Source organism: Maylandia zebra, linkage group LG1 (assembly GCF_041146795.1).
Source record: "Maylandia zebra isolate NMK-2024a linkage group LG1, Mzebra_GT3a, whole genome shotgun sequence".
Taxonomy (NCBI): Eukaryota; Metazoa; Chordata; class Actinopteri; order Cichliformes; family Cichlidae; genus Maylandia; species Maylandia zebra.
In genome coordinates this window covers 44,558,410-44,579,595 of record NC_135167.1, presented here as the reverse complement: position 1 = coordinate 44,579,595, position 21,186 = coordinate 44,558,410, and the positions used below count along the sequence as shown (strand labels likewise).

At 37.3% G+C, this 21,186-nt stretch overlaps 1 long non-coding RNA gene across 1 annotated transcript; it reads left to right on the top strand.

The window, feature by feature from the left end:
- Positions 1–4,292: 4,292 nt before the first annotated feature.
- LOC143419783 (uncharacterized) lies at positions 4,293–6,487 on the top strand. Its single transcript, XR_013099782.1, has 3 exons — positions 4,293–4,814; positions 4,931–5,034; positions 5,137–6,487. It is a non-coding gene; the product is annotated as an uncharacterized LOC143419783 (long non-coding RNA).
- The last annotated feature ends 14,699 nt before the right edge of the window (positions 6,488–21,186 follow it).

Genomic DNA, 21,186 nt, shown 5'->3' with positions numbered 1-21,186 from the left:
CTGAACCAGCTGCTGAATGAACCTGAAACTGCTTCCATGAGTTTAGAGCAGCTCTTGGAAAGATGCAAGTTGACACATGCAGAATATGAGAGATACCTGAATAAAATGAACATGAGGAGTACGATCATACTAAAGCGTGATCCAAAAGACTCTTGGATAAACGGCTATAATCCACATCTGCTTGAAGCCTGGAACAGTAATATCGACATAAGCTTTGTTTTAGATGCTTTTGGTGCTGCAAATTATTTAATGAAATATATATCAAAAAAAGAGGGCGGGCTATCTGAGTACCTGAAAACTGTCATTGAGAACTCCCATAAGGACAGTGTAAATGAGTGCGATGAAATGAGAGCCGTCATGCAGGCATATTCAAAGAAGCGAGAGATCAGTGCACAGGAGTGTGTTGCTCGTGCATGTGGTCTTCACATGAAGCAATGCTCACGTGCTGTAATATTCATTCCAACTGATGATAATCCTGTGAAAATGAGTCGTCCCCTGTCAGTTCTGGACAACACAACACCTGAGTCTTCCAATGTTTGGATGACATCTTTGAATGACAAATACAAAGCCAGACCTGAAACACCAGAGTATGAGGAGATGTGCATGGCAGACTTTGCTGCTACTTGCAGGATTGTCTATGGCCAACAGAAAAAAGGTAAAGATGTTTTGCCCCTTCTCAATGAGATGGGGTTTGTGCAAAGGCGCAAAAACAATAAGCCTGCTATCATCAGATTTCACCGCTGCTCACAAGAAAAACATCCAGAGCAATATTACGGAAGACTGCTTAAACTGTACCTTCCTCATCGTTCAGACCACGAACTGAAAACACCATCGTTGCCAACCTATCAGGCTTTCTATGGTGCTGGCTGTGTACAGCTACCAGGTACTGACCATCTTGAGTACGTGCAACACATTGTCAAAAGAAACAGAGAAAAATATGAGAAAAACAGTGAGGAGATCGAGAGCGCTGTTGAGGAATATGAGCAGAACAGAGGTGTGACTGACGAATGGTGTAATCTGGCACCTGAATCAGATCTCGTAAGGTTGCCACTTGTTGAACAAGAAAGAGAGCGAGACAATGAAAATGAACAGGAAGATGTGCCCGACTACAGCCGTCAGGCTGATGCTTCAACAGAAGTCAGAGCCATCAGGGAACCCCCTGCTATTGATCCCACATTGTTACGTCAGATGTTTCAGAATCTGAACAAGAAGCAAGCCTGCATATTTTATGCAGTTAGAGACTGGTGCATTAAAAGAGTCTGTGCTCTAAATCCAGAGCAGTTTTTCTTTTATATTAATGGTGGTGCTGGAACAGGAAAATCACATCTTATCAAATGCATCTACTCAGAAGCATCTAAGATACTGAGCAAAGTGCCCAGATATGCAGACGACGTTGACATATCAAAACCCACTGTCCTGTTAACTGCTTTCACTGGGACTGCAGCTTTTAACATTTCTGGAACAACACTGCATTCTCTTCTCAAGCTGCCTAGAAGCTTAAAACCTCCCATTCAGGGACTTGGCAATCAGCTGGATGAAGTCAGATCAGAACTTTTGAATGCTGAAATAATCGTCATTGACGAAGTGTCTATGGTGTCAAGACATCTGTTTGCATATGTAGATGCAAGACTCAAACAGATCAAAGGGACTCGGAGACCCTTTGGAGGCATGTCAGTCATTGCTGTCGGAGACTTCTATCAGCTACCCCCAGTGCGACAGTCTAAACCTCTCTGTGTGCACGACCCGTCTGAGATCGACCTGTGGCGGGAGCATTTTCAGATGATCACTCTGACTGAGATTATGCGTCAGAAAGATGATGTTGTCTTTGCAGAGATGCTGAACAGAATTCGTGTGAAAGGAAAGTTGGATGAGCTTTGCGAAGCAGATAGAAATTTGTTGTCACAGGCCATAACTGAACCAGCCCTTTGTCCAACTGATGCGTTGCACATTTTTGCAACTAATAAAGAAGTGGATGCACACAACTCTGCAACACTGGCTCTGCTCCACACTCATATCATTGACATCCATGCAGATGATTATAGAAAAGATCCTAGAACTGGCAGAATGGCACTTCAAGACAGACCATTGAAAGGAGGTAAAAACGAGTTACCAGACACACTGAAAGTTGCAGAAGGAGCTCGTGTCATGCTCACCAGAAACATTGACATACAAAATGGTTTGGTTAATGGAGCTTTTGGAATACTACTTAGAGTAGTTCACTCTGAAAACGACCAACACATCATCAAGCTTGGACTTAAAATGGATAATGAGACATCTGGAAAGAATAACCGCACACCAGCAGACGACATGGTGTACATTGAGAGAGCAGAGGAGAATCTGAAGCAGAAAGGAGTGGTACGAAGACAGTTCCCAGTGAAGCTGGCCTTTGCATGTACAATACATAAGGTACAGGGTATGACAACTACATCAGCTGTTGTCTCTCTTAAGAGCATTTTTGAGCCCGGCATGGCCTACGTAGCTGTCAGTAGAGTGACGTCTCTCAGTGGACTGTATCTTCTTGATATGGAAGAGAAAAAAATATTCACCAACCCAGAAATCACTGCAGCGCTTGAGAACATGAGACAAGCCAACCTTGATGACATGATGCCTCTTCTACACGTGAGGCAAACACTGAGCAGGTCAGAGGTTTTCACCATTGTTCATCATAATACAGAGGGACTGCCAGCTCACATTAATGACATCAAAAGTCACCATGAATTGTGTCTAGCAGATGTTTTGTGCCTAACAGAAACACACCTGCGGGGCTCTTTTGTCGCAGAGAGTCTCCACTTGGAAAATTACAATTTGTTCAAACGCAACAGACACCTGTCCTACACAAACTTTCCCCAGATGGCAAACAGAAGTGGTGGTGGAGTTGCTGTTTATGTGAAAAGTGACATTCAAGTGCATGAAAAACAGTACATCCATAATGTAACTGACCTTGAATTTCTGGCTTTAAAGGTTGAAGCACCAGTCAGTGCTCTGATTGCAGTTGTATACAGACCTCCAGACTACACTCTGAGGCCATTCCTGAAAAACCTGGTAAGCCTATTAGACTCATTGGAGATCATGGACTGTCATCCCATCATAGTTTGTGGTGATTTTAATGAGAATGTTTTATCCAGTGCAAACAAACCAATCCTGGAGCTGTTTGAGTCTAGGGGATACGCACAGGTCATCACTGCCCCTACCACAGAGAAGAACACACTGCTTGACCTAATTTTCATTTCTCAGTCAGATCGATGTCTCCATTCTGGAGTCATGAAGACATACCATAGTTACCATGACCCAGTATACTGTGTATTGTCCTGTGATGATTCATGATCTAGATCTTTGAATACAGTAAGTAATATCTATATTTTTGAATGACTTAAGAAAGTAGAGCGATGCTTGAACTCCAGAAAGAAGTCCAGACGCTTTTCTTTGCAAGCTCCTTTGACTACGATGACCTGGATGACTGAGAACCTTCACAGACATAAAGTAGAGCGATATTTAAAAGTTGACGCCCTGCATTGCAGTATAATGTTTGAATTGTTTACATAAAATACAATTACATGAATTAAGTAATGATATCAGTAAAAGATGACAATTTTATTTATTACAGAAAATCTAAAATTCACTAACAGTAACCTATAAATGTCAGAAAAATCAAATATAGCAGTTTAAAACGAACAGTGTAGGCATATCCTCTCCGCAGCCAGGCTTCAACATCCTGCCAGGCTGCCCCAGTCTCACTGTGGCTGGGAGGGAGGGAGGGTGGACCAGAGGATTGCCTACACAACACATAAATGTTCAACAGCTTCTTCATTGTTTCTGAGAGAACAATAATGACTAAAGGTTGCTTTTTAAAAAAACAAACAAACAAACAAACAAACCTAATTACAGCAATAATGACAGTTAAGCCACTTTATGTGTGCCTCTATTTTGAAATACTATTTACAAAAATGTTATTATTTTGGTTTGTTATAAACTTTAAACTTTTTCAAAAGTATACGATTATATTTTTGGACCAATTTTACTATGAAACATAAATTTTTATGAGCTTTTATCATGTTTCTGGCCAGTGCAATCATCAGGGTGGGTCTGGGTTGATAACTGCACATTTCTGGCCAGAAATGTTTCAGCAGTGTTACATATGTAGTGCATATGTTACACTTGCTTTCTGTTACCAGCTGATACCCTACATTTGTATAGACATTGGATGGTGTGAGGTTGGGGAGTTGAGTGGGAGGGGGAGGGTACGGTGGGAGTTGAGGGGGGGGGGGGGGGGTTTCCTTTCCTGTTAGGTTTCCTTTTTTTTTCTTTTTTTTTTTTTAAGCAAGACACAGTCCTCCTGTGTCTTCTCCAAGCTTCACATGTAAAATCCAACAATGTGAAGCACATAGCAGCCAGAAACTGTAATGCCACAGATCAGAGAAACTTCATCATCACCATCTTCATCGCCATACAATCAGAGCGTGAGACTTCACATCTGGAGCACAGGAGAGATTCTGTGATAAGTCCTCCTTCTAGCTTGTCCCACAAGCAGCCGGTGAGATTTACTCACAACAAAAAGGGTTAATGACATAATTTCCATGAAAACATGTGTTCATTCTTTGTGAAGTGTTTAAATTGTGTTTTCACTTGACCTTAGGAGTGTTAGAGTGTATTGTAATGTCTGTACTCAGGTGTTTCCCTCTGTGATCCATCCCCTTCAGAGCTGAGACACTCAGGACTGAACAGACGGCACAGTTTCTGTGACTGAGCCTCCAAAACACCTTCTTTGAAACCACTCATGATAGAAGGGCTTCATATTTGCAGCAGCACTACTACAGGTATTCAGTTTATTACAGGATGTGTTTGTTTCTTAGGACCAGCTCTGAGTGCACACTACCTAACATATACACCTTTCTGTTCATTACAAACCCACTACTCTGGATCATATGGCCAGTTGGCAGGAATGTTGCTGCAGGAAAACATCCCTGGAGATCACCATCATTGTCAGACTGACTGTGCCTCCTCTGTGCAGTGTCAAGATCCTCCCTAAATGAGTGTGTAAGTTAACATTTTCATTATTTTATTCCCTTTGACAAGACAAGTATCACTGATATTTACATTTACAACTACATATTCCTGTTTTCTGCTCTTCTTTTAAAGTCCTCAGCTATCCTGCTTCTGTGCTGCTTGCCACACATCAAACACTGGCCGGATGACAGGGAGGATCCACTCTGAAGTCACTGGACATGATGAGGATCATATGGGACTTTATAGTTTCACAGAAACGATGTGCTCTGTGATTACAGGTTTTAAATGGACATAATGACTGCCTCTCTCTGATCAACAGGCTAAAGGATTGTTGTCATTGTTAGTGCTCTGTACAATGTATGCTTATTTAGTATTTCATCACAGAGCAAACCTTTTTTTCTTTAACATATTTTTATTTTTTTATTTGTGGGGATAGGTTAATTGATTAATCCAAATTGTCACTAGGTGTGAATGTGCGAGTGAATGTGAGTGTGAATGGTTGTCTGTCCCTGTGTGTTGGCCCTGTGACAGACTGGCGACCTGTCCAGGGTGTACCCCGCCTTTCGCCCTATGACAGCTGGGATAGGCTCCAGCGCCCCCCGCGACCCTGGAAAGGATAAGCGGAAGCGAATGGATGGATGGATGGATGGATATTTTTATTTTGTTCTAATGTTGAATTAACTGTGGGGATTTTTTTTAAGTGGGCACTCGGGATGTCATATGACCAGAAATGTGGTAACTGGAATTCAACAGTATGGAAGAAAAAATCTGCTAAGAACAAAACACACACAAAACCCCCCAAGAAAATTCAAATTCATTCCATGTAATCCAATCTAAAACATTTTAAACTGCTGAACAGCAACACAAACAGCGTTAAAAAACAGTGTTAACAGAATGATTATGATGATTTTGTACCAAAGTTTCAGGTCACATGGCACACCTAGTGTGTAGTGTGGGGTATCAGCTGGTAAGTATAGGTTTTTTTTTCATATTTGTGTCCTTAGAGTTCAGATAGATAAAGCCTTGTGTATAATAATTAGTCATAACCACAACTCAAAGTCAGGGACTAACTAATTTTGGGACTTTGTGTCTGAGCCCAGGTTAAAACAATGTGTAAAAAAGCATTTAGTGGCATGGCTGAACAATGCTGTATTGATACTTATTTATCCATGTTCACAAAAAGGACTAATGTGTTTATTTGATTATTTGCATGTGTTAAACTGTGTCACCACCTTACGCTTTCATTTGACTTTACTCAAAAATCTCTATACAGTTCTCTTTTACCACTGTGTGGACTCTGTTTACATTAAAACATAAAGAAGAATGAGTAATAAAAAGATGTGTAGACAGATTAAGTAGGACGATAGAAACAGCTGTTCAGCCATGTTCTAAGAAACCAACACAATTTAAAGGTTCAGGATTGTGGTTTTAAAAGTTGAATTTTCATGTATTTCATATCTTGCTTATTATTTTTATTTACTTATTTAATTTAGTTATTTTTATTTATTCTACTAGTCCTTTTCAGAAAGAAGCTGTAAAATATGACTTAAGATTTTTATGTTATTTTCTATGACATACAAAACAAATTGATGTATGTAATACTATTAAACATGATATACACATGTGTATATGTCTGAAAAACATTATGCTGTATATTAAAGTTTGTATTTTCTCCAGAATTTTTGTTCATCTTTTAAGTTCATTTCAATTAGAAGAATTTGAACTTTTAATATTCATTCAGAGGTTTTCTGACTCTAAATTTTCTTTTGTCATTACTCATCTTTTTATTATTTACATTTTAAACATGTTTAGCTTTTTTCCAACTTCTTCTGTGTGAACATCAGCTTTCAAAAGTTCTGCACTTTTGTTTTCAGGTGAAAATTTCTGTATTTTCCAGCTCATTCAGAATTTTTAACTTAACATTCAGCAATTAATTCATTTCAGTGCATACATTCAGATTCAAGCATTCACACTGCAGTTTCTTCAGAAAATGCACTTTCTAGTTAGTGTGAATGCTTGAAAAGCATTCACAGTATTGTTCTTCTAATCTTTATTATTCTATTTTATTATTATCTATTCCGTACGTTTTTTGAAAGCCTACTCCTTCAAAACCGTTCAACTTAGAAAAACCATTCAAACACCATTAGATTCCTATTCTTTTGGACACTGTTGCTTGTATTTTTCTCATTTTTAACATTTATATTTTTAATTTTATTCAACTTTATTCAACAAAAATTTCCCATGTATTTCAATGGGGAGACCCTTCAAATTCTCATTCAACTTACTCATTTTTAAACTCTTACTACTTCAACATACGTTGACATAGAGCCACCATTCAAACTTTAAAACGAAGACAAGACATTCAACTATTCAACTTGTATTTATCTTTTCAATATCTATTATACTTTTTCTTCAGTTCCAGTTTAAGTTTCATGATGTTTTTTCACCCGTTTCAGAGTTTATAATGGGTGTGTATGGGACGGAATGTTGGGGCTAGAGTGAGGCAGCTCAACTGCTAGAGTGAGAGGAGCAAAAAAAATAATCTTAAAATCTTTTTTAAAACTGCTGCTGTGTCCGCAGCGTTTGCTCTACAGGTATGATTTTACCCTCAAAACGTAGCCATGGCTGTCCTCTTTCATCCAATGTGTTTACTATTGTACTAGGTGTTATGGTTCTTTCGTAAATGTCACCAATGCACAGCCTCCTCCCTCCAACTCTTCCATAGACTCTAATGTTAAAATGGCTCAGAAGGTTCGTTTGAAAATCAGAAGAGCATGGTGTCTTTCCACTGTCACCACGTCCATATAATAAACTCCACAGACATGAAAACTGAGAATTCAGTAGACTAGACATTGCTGTCGCTCACGGTGAAAGAATTTTGTCAATACGACTTTTACTTTTCATTTGGGAACGATTTGTTTCGGCCTGACTTTTCTGTTCATTTTAAGCAGCAAAAGTGAGGCGCATGTCTGTGTACGTGTGTATGGAGCCATTGGGTGCGGTCACTATAGCAACCAGGCTCACACCTGCCTGCTTAACGAGCTCTGCCTGCCACTGTACCAAGATTCATCTTAAGCACTTCTCTTTCAACTGCTGCTGTGTCCACAGTGTTACAGCCATCATTTTACCCTCAAATTGTCGCCATTATTGTTCTCTTTCCAACACCGTGTCTTTCAAAGCTCAGGCATTAAAACTTTTTAAACTGTGTGGATCAAAGTGGAGGGATCACATTTGAGTCATTCAGTGATTCAAAGAATATGACCTTTTAAAATTCATTCAGATGTTTTCTGACTCTAAATGTTCTTTTCTCATTTCTTAGGGTTTTCTAATTTACATTTAAAACATTTTCAGTTTTTTTCCAACTTCTTCTTCTGTGTAACCTTCAGCTTTTAGCAGTTCAGCACTTTTGTTTTCAGGTTAAATTCGGACTTTCTTTTTTATCTCATTCAAAATTTTTAACTCAAAATTCAGCAATTAATTCATTTCAGTGCATACATTCAGATTCAAGCATTCACACTGCAGTTTCTTCAGAAAATGCACTTTCTAGTTATTATATTTTATCTATTCCGTACGTTTTTTGAAAGCCTACTCCTTCAAAACCGTTCAACTTAGAAAAACCATTCAAACACCATTAGATTCCTATTCTTTTGGACACTGTTGCTTGTATTTTTCTCATTTTTAACATTTATATTTTTAATTTTATTCAACTTTATTCAACAAAAATTTCCCATGTATTTCAATGGGGAGACCCTTCAAATTCTCATTCAACTTACTCATTTTTAAACTCTTACTACTTCCACATACATTGACATAGAGCCACCATTCAAACTTTAAAACGAAGACAAGACATTCAACTATTCAACTTGTATTTATCTTTTCAATATCTATTATACTTTTTCTTCAGTTCCAGTTTAAGTTTCATGATGTTTTTTCACCCGTTTCAGAGTTTATAATGGGTGTGTATGGGACGGAATGTTGGGGCTAGAGTGAGGCAGCTCAACTGCTAGAGTGAGAGGAGCAAAAAAAATAATCTTAAAATCTTTTTTAAAACTGCTGCTGTGTCCGCAGCGTTTGCTCTACAGGTATGATTTTACCCTCAAAACGTAGCCATGGCTGTCCTCTTTCATCCAATGTGTTTACTATTGTACTAGGTGTTATGGTTCTTTCATAAATGTCACCAATGCACAGCCTCCTCCCTCAAACTCTTCCATAGACTCTAATGTTAAAATGGCTCAGAAGGTTCGTTTGAAAATCAGAAGAGCATGGTGTCTTTCCACTGTCACCACGTGCATATAATAAACTCCACAGACATGAAAACTGAGAATTTGGTAGACTAGACATTGCTGTCGCTCACAGTGAAAGAATTTTGTCAATACGACTTTTACTTTTCATTTGGGAACGATTTGTTTCGGCCTGACTTTTCTGTTCATTTTAAGCAGCAAAAGTGAGGTGCATGTCTGTGTGCGTGTGTATGGAGCCATTGGGTGCGGTCACTATAGCAACCAGGCCCACACCTGCCTGCTTAACGAGCTCTCTCTCTCACTCTGCCAAGATTCATCTTAAACACTTCTCTTTCAACTGCTGCTGTGTCCACAGTGTTAAAGCCATCATTTTACCCTCAAAACGTCGCCATCGTTGTTCTTTTTCCAACATCTTGTCTTTCAAAGCTCAGAGATGTAAACTTTTTAAACTGTGTGGGTCCAAGTGGAGGGATCACATTTGAGTCATTCAGTGATTCAAAGAATATGACCTTTTAATATTCTTTCAGATGTTTTCTGACTCTAAATGTTCTTTTCTCATTTCTTAGGTTTTTCTAATTTACAATTAAAACATTTTCAGCTTTTTTCCAACTTCTTCTTCTGTGTAACCTTCAGCTTTTAGCAGTTCAGCACTTTTGTTTTCAGGTTAAATTCGGGTTGTTTTTTTTTATCTCATTCAAAATTTTTAACTTAAATTCAGTAATTATTTCATTTCAATGCATACATTCAGATTCAAGCATTCACACTGCAGTTTCTTCAGAAAATGCACTTTCTAGTTATTATATTTTATTTTTCCGTACGTTTTTTGTAAGCCTACTCCTTCAAAACCGTTCAACTTAGAAAAACCATTCAAACACCGTTAGATTCCTATTCTTTTGGACAACACTGCTTCTATTTTTCATATTTTTAACATTTATATTTTTAATTTTATTCAACTTTATTCAACAAAAATTTATAATGTATTTCAATGGGGAGACCCTTCAAATCCTCATTCAACTTACTCATTTTTAAACTCTTACTACTTCCACATACATTGACATAGAGCCACCATTCAAACTTTAAAACGAAGACAAGACATTCAACTATTCAACTTGTATTTATCTTTTCAATATCTATTATACTTTTTCTTCAGTTCCAGTTTAAGTTTCATGATGTTTTTTCACCCGTTTCAGAGTTTATAATGGGTGTGTATGGGACGGAATGTTGGGGCTAGAGTGAGGCAGCTCAACTGCTAGAGTGAGAGGAGCAAAAAAATTAATCTTAAAATCTTTTTTAAAACTGCTGCTGTGTCCGCAGCGTTTGCTCTACAGGTATGATTTTACCCTCAAAACGTAGCCATGGCTGTCCTCTTTCATCCAATGTGTTTACTATTGTACTAGGTGTTATGGTTCTTTCATAAATGTCACCAATGCACAGCCTCCTCCCTCCAACTCTTCCATAGACTCTAATGTTAAAATGGCTCAGAAGGTTCGTTTGAAAATCAGAAGAGCATGGTGTCTTTCCACTGTCACCACGTCCATATAATAAGCTCCACAGGCATGAAAACTGAGAATTAGGTAGACTAGACATTGCTGTCGCTCACGGTGAAAGAATTTTGTCAATACGACTTTTACTTTTCATTTGGGAGCGATTTGTTTCGGCCTGACTTTTCTGTTCATTTTAAGCAGCAAAAGTGAGGCGCATGTCTGTGTACGTGTGTATGGAGCCATTGGGTGCGGTCACTATAGCAACCAGGCTCACACCTGCCTGCTTAACGAGCTCTGCCTGCCACTGTACCAAGATTCATCTTAAGCACTTCTCTTTCAACTGCTGCTGTGTCCACAGTGTTACAGCCATCATTTTACCCTCAAATTGTCGCCATTATTGTTCTCTTTCCAACACCGTATCTTTCAAAGCTCAGGCATTTAAACTTTTTAAACTGTGTGGATCAAAGTGGAGGGATCACATTTTAGTCATTCAGTGATTCAAAGAATATGACCTTTTAATATTCATTCAGATGTTTTCTGACTCTAAATGTTCTTTTCTCATTTCTTAGGGTTTTCTAATTTACATTTAAAACATTTTCAGTTTTTTTCCAACTTCTTCTTCTGTGTAACCTTCAGCTTTTAGCAGTTCAGCACCTTTGTTTTCAGGTTAAATTCGGTTGTTTTTTTGTTTTTTGTTTTTTATCTCATTCAATATTTTTAACTCAAAATTCAGCAATTAATTCATTTCAGTGCATACATTCAGATTCAAGCATTCACACTGCAGTTTCTTCAGAAAATGCACTTTCTAGTTATTATTCTGTATTCCGTACGTTTTTTGTAATCTATCTCCTTCAAAACCGTTCAACTTAGAAAAACCATTCAAACACCGTTAGATTCCTATTCTTTTGGACAACACTGCTTCTATTTTTCTCATTTTTAACATTTATATTTTTTATTTTATTCAACTTTATTCAACAAATATTTATAATGTATTTCAATGGGGAGACCCTTCAAATTCTCATTCAAATTCCTCCTCTTTAAACTGTATCTACTTCCACATACATTGACATAGAGCCACCATTCCAACTTTAAAACGAAGACAAGACATTCAACTATTCAACTTGTATTTATCTTTTCAATATCTATTATACTTTTTCTTCAGTTCCAGTTTAAGTTTCATGATGTTTTTTCACCCGTTTCAGAGTTTATAATGGGTGTGTATGGGACGGAATGTTGGGGCTAGAGTGAGAGAGCTCAACTGCTAGAGTGAGAGGAGCAAAAAAATTAATCTTAAAATCTTTTTTAAAACTGCTGCTGTGTCCGCAGCGTTTGCTCTACAGCCGCCATTTTACCCTCAAAACGTAGCCATGGCTGTCCTCTTTCATCCAATGTGTTTACTATTGTCCTAGGTGTTATGGTTCTTTCATAAATGTCACCAATGCACAGCCTCCTCCCTCCAACTCTTCCATAGACTCTAATGTTAAAATGGCTCAGAAGGTTCGTTTGAAAATCAGAAGAGCATGGTGTCTTTCCACTGTCACCACGTCCATATAATAAGCTCCACAGGCATGAAAACTGAGAATTAGGTAGACTAGACATTGCTGTCGCTCACGGTGAAAGAATTTTGTCAATACGACTTTTACTTTTCATTTGGGAGCGATTTGTTTCGGCCTGACTTTTCTGTTCATTTTAAGCAGCAAAAGTGAGGTGCATGTCTGTGTACGTGTGTATGGAGCCATTGGGTGCAGTCACTATAGCAACCAGGCTCACACCTGCCTGCTTAACGAGCTCTCTCTCTCACTCTGCCAAGATTCATCTTAAGCACTTCTCTTTCAACTGCTGCTGTGTCCACAGTGTTACAGCCATCATTTTACCCTCAAATTGTCGCCATTATTGTTCTCTTTCCAACACCGTGTCTTTCAAAGCTCAGGCATTTAAACTTTTTAAACTGTGTGGATCAAAGTGGAGGGATCACATTTGAGTCATTCAGTGATTCAAAGAATATGACCTTTTGATATTCATTCAGATGTTTTCTGACTCTAAATGTTCTTTTCTCATTTCTTAGGGTTTTCTAATTTACATTTAAAACATTTTCAGTTTTTTTCCAACTCCTTCTTCTGTGTAACCTTCAGCTTTTAGCAGTTCAGCACCTTTGTTTTCAGGTTAAATTCGGTTTTTTTTTGTTTTTTTTTAATCTCATTCAATATTTTTAACTCAAAATTCAGCAATTAATTCATTTCAGTGCATACATTCAGATTCAAGCATTCACACTGCAGTTTCTTCAGAAAATGCACTTTCTAGTTATTATTGTGTGGATGCTTTAAGCATCCACACTATTGAGTTCCTGTTTCTCTTTATTCTTTATTATTGGGTGGATGCCGTAGGCATCCACACTATTGAGATCCTGTTTCTCTTTATTCTTTATCCTTTATTATTCTAGTTGCTCCGTTTCTTTGCCGCTTAACTACTCCCTCAGTTTTCAGCCGATTTTTACCATTCAAACTCTAAACTGTTCTGCTATTTCTGCTTTCGACTGCTATATCTTTTGGTACTTATTACTATTATACTTTTTAAAATATTACACTTTTTTCCTTTAATTTGTCCCATTGAAATGAATGGGAAACTTCTACAATTCTGCTAAAACTTGCTTGTCTTTGAAACTTAACTACTTCCTCATACTTTCACCTAGAAACTCCATTCAAACTTTAAAACGTTCTCAGATGATTGGGCTATTCCTGTGTGATTCAGCTTTTTCATATCTGTTACCGTTTTCATGTAATGACTCTTTAAGTTTTCAGTTACAACTTTGTGATTTTTCAGAAAATACATGTGTTGCTATGGTTGCTATGCAATTAACTCCCACTGCACACTCGTCCGTTCTGAATTTTCTCTTCATGTCTGAACAACTCCTTGCTACTCGCTCAATTTCCACTCAACTTCCACAAATTATACATCAAAACGTAGGTATTTTTGCTGGCTTTAAGACAGTGTCACTATAATTATTGTGAGAGTTACGTTTTTTTCACAATTTGCCTCGAAGTGACACATGGTCTAAAAACTCCCCATTCAAAGTCTATGGGGAGGTTGTGAAACTCAGAGCTGAAATACTGAAACTGAAGGCATTTTCAAATCGTCATATCTCCTTAACGAAGCAAAGTTAAGACATGAGGCTTGTCCCTGTATATCTTCAGACACTCCTGACACTCACAATTCAAGAATTATTTTCTCACCTATTACCGTTCTGAGATGAGTTAGACTTGTTTGAGGGGTGGAAATCTGTCCTCCTCTCATTTTTCAAATTCCGAAAATGAAGCCGTTTCTTCTCTCGTCATATCTCCGCGACGGAGATACAAAGAGCTATGTAAATCGCAGTCAAAGTACACCAAAGTCCGCTGATTCACCCAGTGCAAGAATTATGCTTCTATCCCACCTAGTTTTTGAGTTACACGACGTTTTGTAACTCCAAAAAACGGCGTTTTTCGCGTCTCACCGCGATCTAATTCTGACTCCTCATCACCCTTTTTTTCAAAGCGCCCGCCCCCTTAGAGGTGGCGCGATTGGTAATGACACCGCTCTTCAGACCAGAGGTCGTGGGTTCGATTCCACCTTGGCCCACATGTTTTTTTTTTAACTACAAATTTATACACTATCACAGACCGGTAATTCATATTGATAATTTATTACAATTCTGCAAAGTTTAATGATTTTAGCAGCTTTTCTAATATGGACCTCAGATTCTGGTTAACAGTCTATGGCAGAAATACATACAAGTACACAGCCTGATGAAGCAGACAGAAGCAGTACCTCTGATTGGTTCCGCAGTTTCACCTCTTATCAGCACAAATCTCACCCTCTTCTGCTGTTTTCACCTCTTTTCTGCTAATTTGAGCTTCTGTTCCACAGTGCACTCAGCCTCTTCTGCTGTTTTCATTAGAATTTTAAGCTTTTCCACCTTTTTTCAGTTACGTGAGAACCAGTTTGGCTCAATGAGTAGCTGAAAAATATCAGCCTCTTCTGCTGTTTTAGCAGGATTTCAGAGTTCAGCTTTTTCACTTGTTTTAAGCACAAATTTCAGTTTCTTTACCTCATTTCACAACAAAGTTCTTCCTCTTCACCTCTTTTCTGCTAATTTGAGCTGCTGCTCCACAGTGCACATTTTCCCTCTCATCATATCTTTGCTTGTGACCAGAACTCATTTGGCTCAGAGGGTAGGGCATCTGTCGTGAGACCCGGTGGCAGAGGTTCGAATCCTACCTGTGACAGCTGCTACACATGTTCACTGCTTGCATGCGCTCTGCTTTCTTGACACTCTCCAGTGTGTCATTACACATACAGCCATCTTCAGCAAGCACTTCTGCTTCTACACTTCTTTTCAACTCGGCTTTTTGCTTCTTTACCTCTTTTCAGCAGAAATTATTCCTCTTCACCTCTTTTCTGCTAATTAGAGCTCCTGCTCCACAGTGCACTTAGCCTCTTCTGCTGTTTTCATTAGAATTTTAAGCTTTTCCACCTTTTTTCAGTTACGTGAGAACCAGTTTGGCTCAGTGAGTAGCTGAAAAATATCAGCCTCTACTACTGTTTTAGCAGGATTTCAGAGTTCAGCTTTTTCACTTGTTTTAAGCACAAATTTCAGTTTCTTTACCTCATTTCACAACAAAGTTCTTCCTCTTCACCTCTTTTCTGCTAATTTGAGCTTCTGCTCCACAGTGCACATTTTCTCTCTCATCATATATTTGCTTGAGACCAGAACTCATTTGGCTCAGAGGGTAGGGCAGCTGCCGTGAGACCCGGGGGCAGAGTTTCGAATCCTACCTGTGACAGTTGCTACACATGTTCCCTGCTTGCATGCGCTCTGCTTTCTTGACACTCTCCAGTGTGTCATTACACATACAGCCATCTTCAGCAAGCACTTCTACACCTCTTTTCAACTCATCTTTTTGCTTCTTTACCTCTTTTCAGCAGAACTTCTTCTGATTCACCTCTTTTCTGCTAAATGTTTAGCCTTTTCACCTCTTATTAGCACAATACTAAGCAGCTTCTGCTAATTTCACCAGAATTGTCAGTCTCTCCACCTCTTCTTTGTAAGAATCAGTTTGGTCCAGTAAGGTGAGACGCCGCCTATAGATCAGAAAGGCCAGGTTCGAATCTCGCTCAGGGCAATGTTTTTTGTTTTTTCAACTTTTTCTGCTTTTTTCAGCAGAAATCTTCAGCGTAAGGCATCCACACAGCATTTTCGCAGGAAATGCAATTTTTTCTAGTTATTATTGTGTGGATGCCTTAATAGGCATCCACACTATTGAGTTCCTGTTTCTCTTTATTCTTTATTATTCCGGGTGTTTCCGTACACTTTTTGCCGTGGATCTACTTCCACAATTTTTGTGCTATTTTCACCGTTCAAACTCTAAACTGTTCTGCTCTTTCTGCTAATGCCGGCTATGACTTTTGGTGTTTATTACTATTATACTTTTTAAAATATTACACTTTTTTCCTTTAATTTGTCCCATTGAAATGAATGGGAAACTTCCACAATTCTGCTAAAACTTTCTTGTCTTTGAAACTTAACTACTGCCTCATACTTTCACCTAGAAACTTCATTCAAACTTTAAAATGTTCTCAAATGATTTGGCTATTCCTGTATGATTCAGCTTTTTCAGATCTTCTACCGTTTTAATCTTATCCCTCTTTGAGTTTTCAGTTGCAAAATTGTGATTTTTCAGAAAATACATGCGTTGCTATGGTTGCTATGCAATTAACTCAGAGGGGACAGTGAAACTGTTTGAATTTTCTCTTCATGTCCAAACAACTTCTTGCTACTCGCTCAATTTCCACTCAAGCCCCACAAATTATACACCAAAACGTAGGTATTTTTGCTGGCTTTCAGAAAATGTCACTATCATTGTTGTGGGACTCATAGATATTTTGCAAATCTCCTCAGAGTAACACAAAGTCAGAAAACTCTCCATATAAACTCAATGGAGAGTTTGTTCAAAATCACCGCTGGATTTCTCTAATGAGAGGCATTTTCAAATTGTCATATCTCCTTAACGAAGCGAAGTTAAGACATGAGGCTTGTCCCCGTATATGTTCAGACACTCCTGACGCTCACAATTCAAGAATTTCTTTCTCACCTATTACCGTTCTGAAATGAGTTGGACTTGTTTGAGGGTAGGAAATTTGTCCCTCGCTCAGATTTCATCAGATTTCAATCTCTGGAAATGAACCACTTTTTTCTCTCGTCATATCTTTTTGATGGATTTCCACAGAGCCCTGAAAATTTCCATGACTGTTCACCAAAGCCTGCTGTTTCTTACGGTGAAAGAATGATTTTGATGCTCCATATAGATTTAGAGTTACCAAAGGTTGTTTGAGCGCAAGTCAAGGCAGTTTTTGCTTCGCCTCTACTCAGTTACAGTGTATTACAAGTCATATATCTTTAAGAATTTATGTTTTATCTCTGAATTATGAAGACCTGAAGATTCCCCCATCTCTTCTGAATAAAACGATGCCTGAATGACCGTTCTAGCCTCTACGGTTAGGAAATTATGGCCATTTGTTCGAGGGGAATCCTGAATGTCAGAAATACACTGAAGAAAACTCACACCTCTCTCTGTGTCTGTGTGTGTAAGGGCTGACTACAGCAGGTGCAGCTAATTTAACTGACCTACATATACCAAGCCCAGACTCTCCACAGCTCCTGTTCCCTTTACTGTCTGTGTATGTGTGTCTGTGTATCAATATTTCTCCTATGTTTAGGTATTACTCCTCAATCATAGTATTTCTGCTAAAGCAAAGTACTTCTACTACATCTAAGTACTTTTGCCAAATCATAGTATTTCTGCTAAATCATAGTATTTCTGCCAATTCATAGTATTTTTGCAAAATCATGGTATTTGTGCAAAATCATGGTTTTGGGGCCAAATATTTCTGTTATTTTATAATATATGTGCTGAATATATTATATGTGCCAAATCATAGTATTTATCCCAAATTATAGTATTTATGCCAAATTACAGTATTTCTGCTAAAACGCAGAAATAGTACCTTTTAGCAGGAATTTCTACCAAAAGATAGTACTTCTGCTAAATCAGAGTATTTCTGCTAAACCAGAGAATTCCTGCCAAATCATAGTATTTGTACTGAAACATGGTACTTCTGCCCAATCATAGTATTTATACCCAATCATAGTATTTCTGCTAAATCATAGCATTTGTGCCAAATCATGGTATTTGTGCAAAAACATAGTATGTCTGCAAAACCATAGTATATCTCTTATGTTATAGTATTACTACTAAGGCATAGTATTTCTGCCAAATCATAGTATGTGTGCCAAATCGCAGTATTTATACCAAATCACAGTATTTGTGGTAAAACATAGTATTTCTGCCATATTGTGGTATTTGTGCAAGAACATTGAACTGTTATGTTATAGTATTACTACTAAGTCATAGTATTTCTGCATTGTTATAGTATTTGTACTAAAACGTAGTATCTCTGCCAAGTCATAGAATTACTGCAATTTCATAGTTTTTTTTTAGGAAATCTGTTATGTTATAGTATTACTACTAAGTCATAGTATTTCTGCCAAATCACAGTATTTGTGCCAAAGCATCGTATTTGTATGGAGTCATAGTATTTCTTCTAAATCATAGTATTTCAATCAAATCTCAGTAGTTGTTGTTAAAACGCAGTATTATTGCCAAATCATAGTATTTGTACCCAATCATAGTATTTCTGCTAAATCATAGCATTTGTGCCAAATCATGGTATTTGTGCAAAATCATAGTATGTCTGCAAAACCATAGTATATCTTTTATGTCATAGTATTACTACTAAGGCATAGTATTTCTGCCAAATCATAGTATTTGTACTAAATCATAGTACTTGTGCCAAATCATAATATTTGTTGAACATCATAGTATTGGAACCAAAACATAGTATTTGTCCCAAAGAATCGTATTTGTATGGAGTAATAGTATTTCTTCTAAATCATAGTATTTCAATCAAATCTCAGTAGTTGTGTTAAAATGCAGTATTATTGCCAAATCATAGTATTTGTACCCAATCATAGTATTTTTGCCAAATCGTGGTATTTGTGCCCAATTAATAATTCTGTTATGTTATAGTATTACTACTAAGTCGTAGAATATCTGTTATGTTATAGTGTATCTGCGGAATATAGTATGTGTGCCAAATCGTAGTATTTACACCAAATCACAGTATTTTTGCTAAAACATAGTATTTCTGCCATATTGTGGTATTTGTGCAAGAACATTGAACTGTTATGTTATAGTATTACTACTAAGTCATAGTATTTCTGCGTTGTTATAGTATTTGTGCTAAAACGTAGTATCTCTGCCAAGTCATAGAATTAATGCAATTTCATAGTTTTTTTTTAGGAAATCTGTTATGTTATAGTATTACTACTAAGTCATAGTATTTCTGCCAAATCATAGTATTTGTACTAAATCATAGTACTTGTGCCAAATCATAGTATTTGTTGCCCATCATAGTATTAGAACCAAAACATAGTATTTGTCCCAAAGTATCGTATTTGTATGGAGTAATAGTATTTCTTCTAAATCATAGTATTTCAATTAAATCTCAGTAGTTGTGTTAAAATGCAGTATTATTGCCAAATCATAGTATTTGTACCCAATCATAGTATTTTTGCCAAATCGTGGTATTTGTGCCCAAATAATAATTCTGTTATGTTATAGTATTACTACTAAGTTGTAGCATATCTGTTATGTTATAGTGTATCTGCGGAATATAGTATGTGTGCCAAATCATAGTATTTATACCAAATCACAGTATTTGTGCTAAAACATAGTATTTCTGCCATATTGTGGTATTTGTGCAAGAACATTGAACTGTTATGTTATAGTATTACAACTAAGTCATAGTATTTCTGCGTTGTTATAGTATTTGTGCTAAAACGTAGTATCTCTGCCAAGTCATAGAATTACTGCAATTTAATAGTTTTTTTTAGGAAATCTGTTATGTTATAGTATTACTACTCAGTCATAGTATTTCTGCCAAATCATAGTATTCGTGTGAATTTGTATACTGTAATATCACTGTATTATGTAGTGGCTAAGTAGGGGCTGTTTACTAAGTGCATCAGTGTAAATAGGTCATCTCTTGTGTTGGAGTGCCCTCTTGTGGCGCCTTTTGGGTAGTGCCTTAGTAAACGGGAACCCTGTAAAAAGTGGCATCAGACTGATTTGTAGTGGAGGAATTTGTTACCAGTTTTCTTAATCTTTAATCTGTATGCATGTTGTAATGCATACCCTGTTCTTAATCATAGAAACCACACCATATCACCTCTCCACATCCTCCTACTGTATGCCATACCTCCCTGTACCATCCATCTGACCGCAATAAACTCCACCTGTGGTAATCTAATCCCTGGATGTCAGCCTCTCCTTCTGACCGAGGATAGTTATAGTATTTGAGCCAAATCATAGTATTTGTGCTAAAACATAGTATTTCTTCCAAATCATAGTATTTGTGCCAAAGTATAGTATTTCTTCCAAATCATAGTATAACTGCACAATAAAGGTTCTTGAGCCACATCAGTGTTTGTGCCAAATCTTAGTATTTCTTCTAAATCCTAGTAATTCTGCTCAATGATAGAATTTCTGCTATGCTTTAGTACTTTTTTCCTAGATTGTAGTACTTCTGCTAAGTCAAAGTATTTCATGTAAATCATAGTATTTCTACCAAGTCCCAATGTTTCTGCTAAATCATAAATAATGTTTTAGTACAAATTGTATGATTTGGTGGAACTTTCTGTGTTCCAGCACAAATGCTATGATTTGGCAGGAAAAAAATATTATTTAGTATAAATACTAAGTTTTAGCAGAAATGCTATGTTTAAACTTTAAAAAATTCTGCTATTTCTGCTGATGTGTGTTATGACTTTTGACCATTGAAATGAATGGAACACATTATCAATGTGGTCACTGATTTTGCATGATGGGCTGAGCTGTGCTTTACCTCAGTGAGATAAGCATCCGTTCTCAGACTGGGAGGCCTGGGTTCAAATCCAGCTTATGGCAACATTTCTTTCACTTAACAGTTAAACTTTTTTTAAACTCTTTTCAACACAAATTTCATTTTATTCACCACTTTTCAGCAAAATTTTCAGTTTTTTTAACCCCTTTTCAGCACAAATCCAAACTTTATCAGCTCTTTTTCAGCAAAAACCTCTTTTCAGCAGAATTCTGCTCATTCAACTCTTTTCAGCAAAATTTTCAGTTTTTTCTGCTGTTTTCAGAAAAAAACTCTTTTCAGCAGAATTCTGCTCATTCACCTCTTTTCAGCAGAAATTCTGCTGATGGAACTCTTTTCAGCAGAATTTTCACCCCTTTTTTTTTGCCCAAATTCTGCTAGCACAATTGTCAATCTCTCCACCTTTTCTTTGTGAGAAAGTGTTTGGCTCAGTGAGCTAAATA